The sequence below is a fragment of the Monodelphis domestica genome, chromosome 3, assembly GCF_027887165.1.
Source record: "Monodelphis domestica isolate mMonDom1 chromosome 3, mMonDom1.pri, whole genome shotgun sequence".
Classification (NCBI taxonomy): domain Eukaryota; kingdom Metazoa; phylum Chordata; class Mammalia; order Didelphimorphia; family Didelphidae; genus Monodelphis; species Monodelphis domestica.
Window position 1 is genome coordinate 2210414 of NC_077229.1, and position 9568 is coordinate 2219981.

Consider the following 9568-nt stretch of genomic DNA (forward strand, 5'->3'; position numbering starts at 1 on the left):
AGGGCAGACAGTCTTTTATCTCCCTTTGGGCATAGTTCCAGATTGCCCTTCAGAATGGTTGGGTCAATTCACAACCCCACCAGCAATGCATTAATGTCCTTACTTTGCCATATCCCCTCCAGCATTCATTACTTGCCTTTGCTGTCATGTTAGTCAATCTGCTAGGTGTGAGGTGATACCTCAGAGTTGTTTTGATTTGCATTTCTCTGATTATAAGAGATTTAGAACACTTTTTCATGTGCTTATTAATAGTTTTGATTTCTTTGACTGAAAATTGGCTATTCATGTCCCATGCCCATTTATAGGTTGGAGAATGGCTTGATTTTTTGTACAATTGATTTAGCTCTTTATAAATTTGAGTAATTAGACCTGTGCCAGAGGTTTTTGTCATAAAGATTGTTTCCCTATTTGTTGCTTCCCTTCTAATTTTGGTTACATTGGTTTTGTTTGTACAAAAACTTTTTAATTTGATGTAGTCAAGATTATTGATTTTATATTTTGTGATTTTTTTCTAGCTCTTGCTTGGTTTTAAAATATTTCCTTTGCCAAATATCTGACATGTATACTATTCTGTGTTCACCTAATTTGCTTATAGTTTCCTTCTTTATGTTCAAGTCATTCTCCCATTCTGAGTTTATCTTGGTGTAGGATGTGAGGTGTTGATCCAAACCTAATCTCTCCCATACGGTGCCCCTCACATTAGGTGCCCCTTGCTGACTCACTGATTCTAGGGTGTCCTGGCTCTGACTCTGGCTCTGTAGGTGGGGTGGGGTAGGGTGGATCAGCTCGAGTTTTGGTGAAAGCTTTTTCACTCCCTTATGGTGTGGAAATGCCCAAATCCCAAGTACCTTCAGTGCTTCACCCTACTTGTAGAGTCCCTTTGTTCAAATGAATTTGGGTTGTTTTTTTTTCCCGCTTTTTGAAGTAGTCTGTATCGGTAGGTGGTGAGGAGAGGAATAGTCCTGTCTAGACTGCCGCCATGTTTACCTGGAAGTCCATCCATATTATTCATTTTTGTAATAAAGTCATACTTTAAAACCAAAGCCCCCAATCATATACCCACAGAACCATGTGATAAATCATGTTTTCCTTCTGCCTTTCTATTCCCACAGTTCTTTCTCTCAATGTGGATAGCAGCTTTCCCATAAACCTCTTGTGGTTGTCCTGGATCATTGCATTGCTACTACTAGTAGCAAAGTCTATTTGATCATCCCACAAAGTATCAATTTCTATGTATGATGTTTTCTTGATTCTGCTCATTTCACTCTGTATCAGTTCATTGAGGTGTAGTGATTAAAATAGTGGGAGTTATAAACTGTGGCAGATAAAAGAGTGTTTGGCTTAAATTGTGGCCGCAGAAATATGGTTTCAAGATAGTGTCTTGTTTTAAATCAAAATATAAAGTGGTCGCCAGGGAAAAATTCCCAAAGATGAAATATACCCAAGTCAGCTGGGTTTTATTGAAATTTTAATTACTACAAAATGAGGAATTAGAGAGAGAGAGAGAGAGAGAGAGAGAGAGAGAGAGAGAGAGAGAGAGAGAGAGAGAGAAAGGATATAATGAGAAAAAAAGGCTAGGCCAGTCTTAAGAGAGAGATCAGTCAGTCTTCAATCCACTCACCACAAGATTTGTCTCAAGCAAAATTCTAGTGTTCAGAGAGACACCAGTTCAACTTTGCCAGCTCCATCTCCAGAGAGAGTACTTCTGAGACAGTCCCTGAGAGAGTCCTGAGAGAGAGAGTCCCTCTCTCAGCTTTTCATCTCCTTTAAAAGGACATCTCCTATGTTACCTCCGCTAAGTTCTCACATCTACCAATCACAGTAGATGTTTTCTAAAGGAGAGACCATTCTTAATTCACACCTAAGTAGGCTTAAACTTTTGATTAAATTCACACCTGAAAAAACCTCTGAGTAAGTTCTTACCTCTTTGCTCCTTGTAAAATCACAAGTTGCCTGACCTTTATAGGTACTTAGCATCCTTTTGTATTAGATCTAAAAATAGGCACAGCTTAAGAACTTTTGCCTTACTATAAGTATGGGTTTAAGTATTTTTCATTGTTCAGCAAGGAGTTTCTTCCCCTAAAGCATGCTTAAGTAGGGGTGGAGTAGAGGTCTCAAATTCCTGATCTAAGTTCCTTCATTGTTTAAAATGGGGAATGGTCTTAACCAAATCTTATGAAGTAGGGTCTGAGAATTTTTAAGATTCACAGAGGTCTTCCCTATTTTTATAAAAACCAAGCTTATCATTCCTTATAACATAATAGTAGTCCATCACCAACATATACCACAATTTGTTTAGCCATTCCTAAATCGAAGGATATCCCCCTCATTTTCCAATTTTTTGCTACTACAAAAAGTGTAGCTATAAATATTTTTGTGCAAACATTCTTTTTTATCTCTTTGGGGTACAAACTCAGTAGTGGTATGGCTGTATCATAGGGCAAGCATTCTTTTAAAGCCTTTTGGGCATAATTGCAAAATGCCTTCCAGAATGGATCAATTCACAACTCTACCAGCAACATATGTGTATCCCAATTTTGCCATGTCCCCTCCTATATTTATTATTTTCCTTTACTGTCACATTGGCCAATCTGCTAGGTATAAGATGGCACTTCAGAGTTGTTTTCATTTGCATTTTTCTAATCAGGAAGAGTTTAGAACACTTTTTCATGTGATAGTTTTTATTTCTTCATCTGAAAATTGTCTATTCATGTCTCTTGACCATTTGTCAATTGTTGAATAGCTTGATTTCTTGTACATTTGACTTAATTAGTTATATATTTGAGAAAATAGACCTTTGTCAGAGATTTTTTTTTTAAATATATTTTATTTGGTCATTTCCAAGCATTATTCGTTAAAGACATAGATCATTTTCTTTTCCTCCCCCCCCCCCCACCCCCCATAGCCGACGCGTAAGTCCACTGGGCATTAGATGTTTTCTTGATTTGAACCCATTGCTTTGTTGATAGTATTTGCATTAGAGTGTTCATTTAGAGTCTATCCTCTGTCATGTCCCCTCAACCTCTGTATTCAGGCAGTTGCTTTTTCTCGGTGTTTCCACTCCCATAGTTTATCCTTTGCTTATGAATGGTGTTTTTTTCTCCTGGGTCCCTGCAAGTTGTTCAGGGACATTACACCACCACTAATGGAGAAGTCCATTACGTTCGATGATACCACAGTGTGTTTGTCTCTGTGTACAATGTTCTCCTGGTTCTGCTCCTCTCGCTCTGCATCACTTCCTGGAGGTTGTTCCAGTCTCCATGGAACTTCTCCACTTTATTATTCCTTTTAGCACAATAGTACTCCATCACCAACATATACCACAGTTTGTTCAGCCATTCCCCAATTGATGGGCATCCCCTCATTTTCCAGTTTTGGGCCACCACAAAGAGCGCAGCTATGAATATTTTTGTACAAGTCTTTGTGTCCATTATCTCTTTGGGGTACAGACCCAGCAGTGCTATGGCTGGGTCAAAGGGTAGATATTCTTTTGTCGCCCTTTGGGCATAGTTCCAAATTGCCCTCCAGAATGGTTGGATCAGTTCACAGCTCCACCAGCAATGAATTAATGTCCCTACTTTGCCACATCCCCTCCAGCATTCATTACTTTCCTTTGCTGTTATGTTAGCCAATCTGCTAGGTGTGAGGTGATACCTCAGAGTTGTTTTGATTTGCATCTCTCTGATTATAAGAGATGTAGAACACTTCTTCATGTGCTTGTTAATAGTTTTGATTTCTTTATCTGAGAACTGCCTATCCATTTCCCTTGCCCATTTATAAATTGGAGAATGGCTTGATTTTGTGTACAATTGATTTAGCTCTTTATAAATATGAGTAATTAAACCTTTGTCAGAGGTTTCTATGAAGATTTTTTTCCCAATTTGTTGTTTCCCTTCTGATTTTAGTTATATTGGTTTTGTTTGTACAAAAGCTTTTTAGTTTGATGTAGTCAAAATTATTTATTTTACATTTTGTGATTCTTTCTATATCTTGCTTGGTTTTAAAGCCTTTCCCCTCCCAAAGGTCTGACATGTATACTATTCTGTGTTTACCCAATTTACTTATGGTTTCCTTCTTTATGTTTAAGTCACTCACCCATTTTGAATTTATCTTGGTGTAGGGTGTGAGGTGTTGATCTATTCCTAGTCTCTCCCACACTGTCTTCCAATTTTCCCAGCAGTTTTTATCGAATAGTGGATTTTTGTCCCAAAAGCTGGGATCTTTGGGTTTATCGTATACTGTCTTGCTGAGGTCGCTTTCCCCCAGTCTATTCCACTGATCTTCCTTTCTGTTTCTTAGCCAGTACCAAATTGTTTTGATGACTGCTGCTTTGTAATATAGTTTTGGTCAGGGACTGCAAGGCCCCCATCATATGTGTTTTTTTTCATTATTTCCCTGGATATCCTTGATCTTTTGTTCTTCCAAATGAACTTTGTTATGGTTTTTTCTAAATCAGTGAAGAAGTATTTTGGTAGTTCAATGGGTATGGCACTAAATAGATAAATAAGTTTGGGTAGGATGGTCATTTTTATTATATTGGCTCGTCCTATCCATGAGCAGTTAATGTTTTTCCATTTGTTCAAGTCTAGTTTTAGTTGTGTGGCGAGTGTTTTGTAGTTGTGTTCATATAGTTCCTGTGTTTGTCTTGGGAGGTAGATTCCTAGGTATTTTATTTTGTCTAAGGTGATTTTGAATGGGATTTCTCTTTCTAGTTCTTGCTGCTGAGCTGTGTTGGAGATATATAGAAAAGCTGATGATTTATGTGGGTTTATTTTGTATCCTGCAACTTTGCTAAAGTTGTTGATTATTTCAATTAGCTTTTTGGTTGAATCTCTAGGATTCTTTAAGTAGACCATCATGTCATCCGCAAAGAGTGATAACTTGGTCTCCTCCTTGCCTATTTTGATGCCTTCAATTCCTTTATCTTCTCTAATTGCTACTGCTAGTGTTTCTAGTACAATGTCAAATAGTAGAGGTGATAATGGGCATCCTTGTTTCACTCCTGATCTTATTGGGAATGCATCTAGTTTATCCCCATTGCAGATGATATTAGCTGTTGGTTTTAGATATATACTGTTTATTATTTTTAGGAATGACCCTTCTATTCCTATGCTTTCTAGTGTTTTTAATAGGAATGGGTGTTGTATTTTATCAAAGGCTTTTTCTGCATCTATTGAAATAATCATGTGATTCTTGCTAGTTTGCTTGTTGATGTGGTCAATTATGTGGATGGTTTTCCTAATGTTGAACCAGCCCTGCATCCCTGGTATGAATCCTACTTGATCATGGTGAATGATCCTTCTAATCACTTGCTGGAGTCTTTTTGCTAGTATCCTATTTAAGATTTTTGCATCTATATTCATTAGGGAGATTGGCCTATAGTTTTCTTTCTCTGTTTTTGACCTGCCTGGTTTTGGAATCAGTACCATGTTTGTGTCGTAAAAGGAGTTTGGTAGAACTCCCTCTTTGCTTATTATGTCAAATAGTTTGTATAGTATTGGGATTAACTGTTCTCTGAATGTTTGATAGAATTCACAGGTGAATCCATCAGGCCCTGGGGACTTTTTCTTAGGAAGTTCTTTGATGGCTTGTTGGATTTCAATTTCTGATATGGGATTATTTAGGAATTCTATTTCCTCTTCTGTTAGTCTAGGCAGTTTGTATTTTTGTATATATTCATCCATTTCTCCTAAATTGGTGTATTTATTGCCATATAATTGGGCAAAGTAATTTCTAATGATTGCCTTAATTTCCTCCTCATTGGAGGTGCTGTCCCCCTTTTCATCTTTAATGCTGTGAATTTGCTTTTCTTCCTTCCTTTTTTTAACTAGATTGACCAGTACCTTGTCTATTTTGTTTGTTTTTTCAAAGTACCAGCTTCTTGTCTCATTTATTAAATCAATAGTTCTATCACTTTCGATTTTATTAATTTCTCCCTTAATTTTTAGGATTTCTAATTTGGTTTTCTGCTGGGGGTTTTTAATTTGATCGCTTTCCAGTTTTTTCATTTGCATTTCCAATTGATTGATCTCTGCTCTCCCTTGTTTGTTAATATAAGCATTCAGGGATATGAATTTACCTCTGATTACCGCTTTGGCTGCATCCCAAAAGGTTTGGAAGGATGTTTCGCCATTGTCATTTTCCTCGATGAAATTATTAATTGTTTCTATGATTTCTTCTTTAACTAAACGGTTTTGGAGTATCATATTGTTTAATTTCCAATTGGTTTTAGATTTGGTTTTCCATGTACCATTACTAATCATTATTTTTATTGCCTTGTGATCTGAGAAGGCTGCATTCATTATTTCTGCTTTTCTGCATTTGTGTGCTATGTTTCTGTGACCTAATGTATGGTCAATTTTTGTGAATGTGCCATGTGGTGCTGAGAAGAAGGTGTATTCCTTTTTATCCCTATTTATTTTTCTCCATATGTCTATTAATTCTAATTTTTCTAAGATTTCATTCACTTCTTTTACCTCTTTCTTATTTATTTTTTGATTTGATTTATCTAAATTTGATAATGGTTGGTTTAAGTCTCCCACTAGTATGGTTTTATTGTCTATTTCTTCCTTCAATTCTCCTGGTTTCTCCATTAGAAATTTGGGTGCTATATTATTTGGTGCATACATATTGATTAATGATATTTCCTCATTGTCTATAGTCCCTTTTAACAAAATATAATTACCTTCCCTATCCCTTTTGATCAGGTCTATTTTTGCATTGGCTTTATCAGATATCATGATTACCACTCCTGCCTTCTTTCTATCAGTTGAAGCCCAGAAGGTCTTACTCCATCCTTTAATTCTGACCTTGTGGGTGTCAACCCGCCTCATGTGTGTTTCTTGAAGACAACATATGGTAGGGTTTTGGATTCTAATCCATTCTGCTATTCGTCTACGTTTTATGGGTGAGTTCATCCCATTCACGTTCAAAGTTATGATTGTCATTTGTGGACTCCCTGGCATTTTGATTGCCTTCCCTAATTCTAACCTTTTCTTCTTCGGCTCTACTTTTTAGTCCAGTGATTTACTTTGAAACAGTCCCCCTTGTCCCCTCCCTTGATGTTTCCCTTTTTAGTCCCTCCCTTTTTGTTCCCTCCCCCTCCCCCCTCTCTTTCCCTCCCTTTTTGTTCTCCCTCTCCCCCTCCCCCCTTGGTTTTCCCTTCTCCTTACCCTTGTTGGGTAAGATAGAATTCAAGATCCCAATGGATCTGGATGTTTTTCCCTCTCAGAGCTGATTTCCCTGAGATTGAGGTTTAAGTAACCCCCCCCCTCTCTTCCTCTCCTTCTTATAGGAGTTTTCTTCCCCTCCCCTTCCCATGTGAATCTTTGTGTGAGAATGATTATTCTATTTGGTCTTTCTTTACCCCCTATTTATACATTACATTTTCCCCACATATTAGTATACATAGGTTGATATAAATGTAGTCCTTATAGAAGAGAGTTTGAGTAAAAGAAGAAGATAACATTTTCCCCTTTCCTTAATATTTACCTTTTCAGGTATTCCTTGCTCTTTGATTTTCGGTATCAAACTTTCCACAGAGCTCTGGTCTTTTCTTTGCAAAAAGTTGGAAGTCTTCTATTTTGTTGAATGCCCATACTTTCCCTTGGAAGTATATAGTCAGTTTTGCTGGGTAGCTGATTCTTGGTTGGAGACCCAGCTCTCTTGCCTTTCTGAAGATCATGTTCCATGCCTTACGATCATTCAGAGTAGAACTTGCAAGGTCTTGGGTGACCCTGATTGGCATTCCTTTATATCTAAATTGTCTTTTTCTGGCTTCCTGTAGGATTTTTTCTTTTGTTTGATAGCTTTGGAATTTGGCAATTACATTCCTGGGAGTTGTCTTTTGGGGGTTTAGTGTAGAAGGTGTTCTGTGAGCTCTGTCAGTGGCTGTATTGCCCCCTTGTTCTAGAATCTCTGGGCAATTTTCTTTGATTATATCTTGTATCACCATGTCCAGTTTGGTGTTTATTTCTGGCTTATCTGGGAGTCCAATTATTCTTAAATTATCCCTTCTCCCCCTATTTTCCAGATCTATCACCTTGTCGGTGAGATATTTTATGTTCTCTTCTAATTTCTTGGTATTTTGGCTTTGCTTTATTGATTCTTGCTCTTTTACACGATCGTTGTCTTCCAGCTGCCTGATTCTGGCCTTTAAAGCCTGGTTTTCTTTTACAGTTTGGTCAAACTGGTTTTGTAGATGCGTGAATTTCTTTTGCATTATTTCCAACTTTTCCTCCCAGAAGGCTTCCATCTTTTTGGTCCTTTCTGATTCAAATTCTTCATAGGTTTGTGGAGAGTTTCCATTTCCTTTGGAAGGTTTTGGAGCATTTTCTTTTATATTATCTTCTGTCTGCTCTGTATTTTGTATTTTGGCTCCATAGAATGTGTCCAAAGTCGCCCCTTTCTTCTTATTTTTCTTGGTATTTTGGGGCTTCTGTGGTTCTGTGGAGTTTGCCATTTCTGAATGTGGAGGATTAGTTTTTCTTGTCTCTTTCTGGTGTTCAGGGGCTTTAGTCCTGGGCAGATAGTTCTATGAGCTTTCCCTGGGTTAAACTGAATATGCCTCACTGGAACTGGAATGGAAGGGTCGGACCACGAGGCCACACTCTCCCCCGGCTCGCTTTCCGGAAGTTGCCTTCAGAATCGCTGGCCGTGAGGCTGTTTCGTTGGCCTGCGGGGGGATGGGCTGCAGCTTTCCCAAGCTCCGGGCAAGGACTTTCACTGAGACTTGGATAGCAGGATCCAGCCCGTGAGGCTGTCTTGCCCGCCCTGAGGGTTGCTGTTGTTTCGACCAGCTCTCTGCAGCGGAAGCCCCAGGCAGTAACTTTCACCGGGACTGTAGAAGGCCCTGAGGGTTCTGCTCTCTGAGCCCGGCTGGGCTGCGGCTTCCGGGAGCCTTGGACTCTGCGCTCCTACCCCTGAGGTCCGAGTGATCTCGGGTTCTGGCTTTTGAGGGGAGCCGTACCTTTTGAACCGGGTCCAGGTCCAGGAGGAGGGTTCCCAGGGTCTGTGCTGTTGATCGTTTTGAATTTCGGCGCCTTAGGAGCTTATCGTTTGAGATCGGTCGGGAAGGGTTTTCAGGAGATCTGAGCTTTAGCTTTCTCTAAGCCGCCATCTTAACCGGAAGTCCCAGAGATTTTTGTTATAAAACTGTCCCCCCAGTTTGTTGCTTCCCTTCTAATTTTGGTTGCATTGGTTTTCTTTGTACAAAATCTTTTTAATTTAATGTAATCAAAATTATTCATTTTACATCTTGTAATGTTCTCTATCTTTTCCTTGGTCTTAAATTCTTTACTTTCCCATAGATCTGACAGGTATTCTAATCTATGTTCACCTAATTTACTTATAATTTTACGTATTCAAGTCATTCACCCATTTTGCATTTATCTTGGTGTAGGGTGTGAGGTGTTGATTTAAACCTAATTTCTCCCACACTGTCTTCCAGTTTTCCCAGCAGTTTTTATCAAATAGTAGATTTTTGTCCCAAAAGCTGGGATCTTTGGGCTTATCATAGACTGTCTTGCTGAGTTTGCTTACCCCAAGTCTATTCCACTGATCCTCCTTT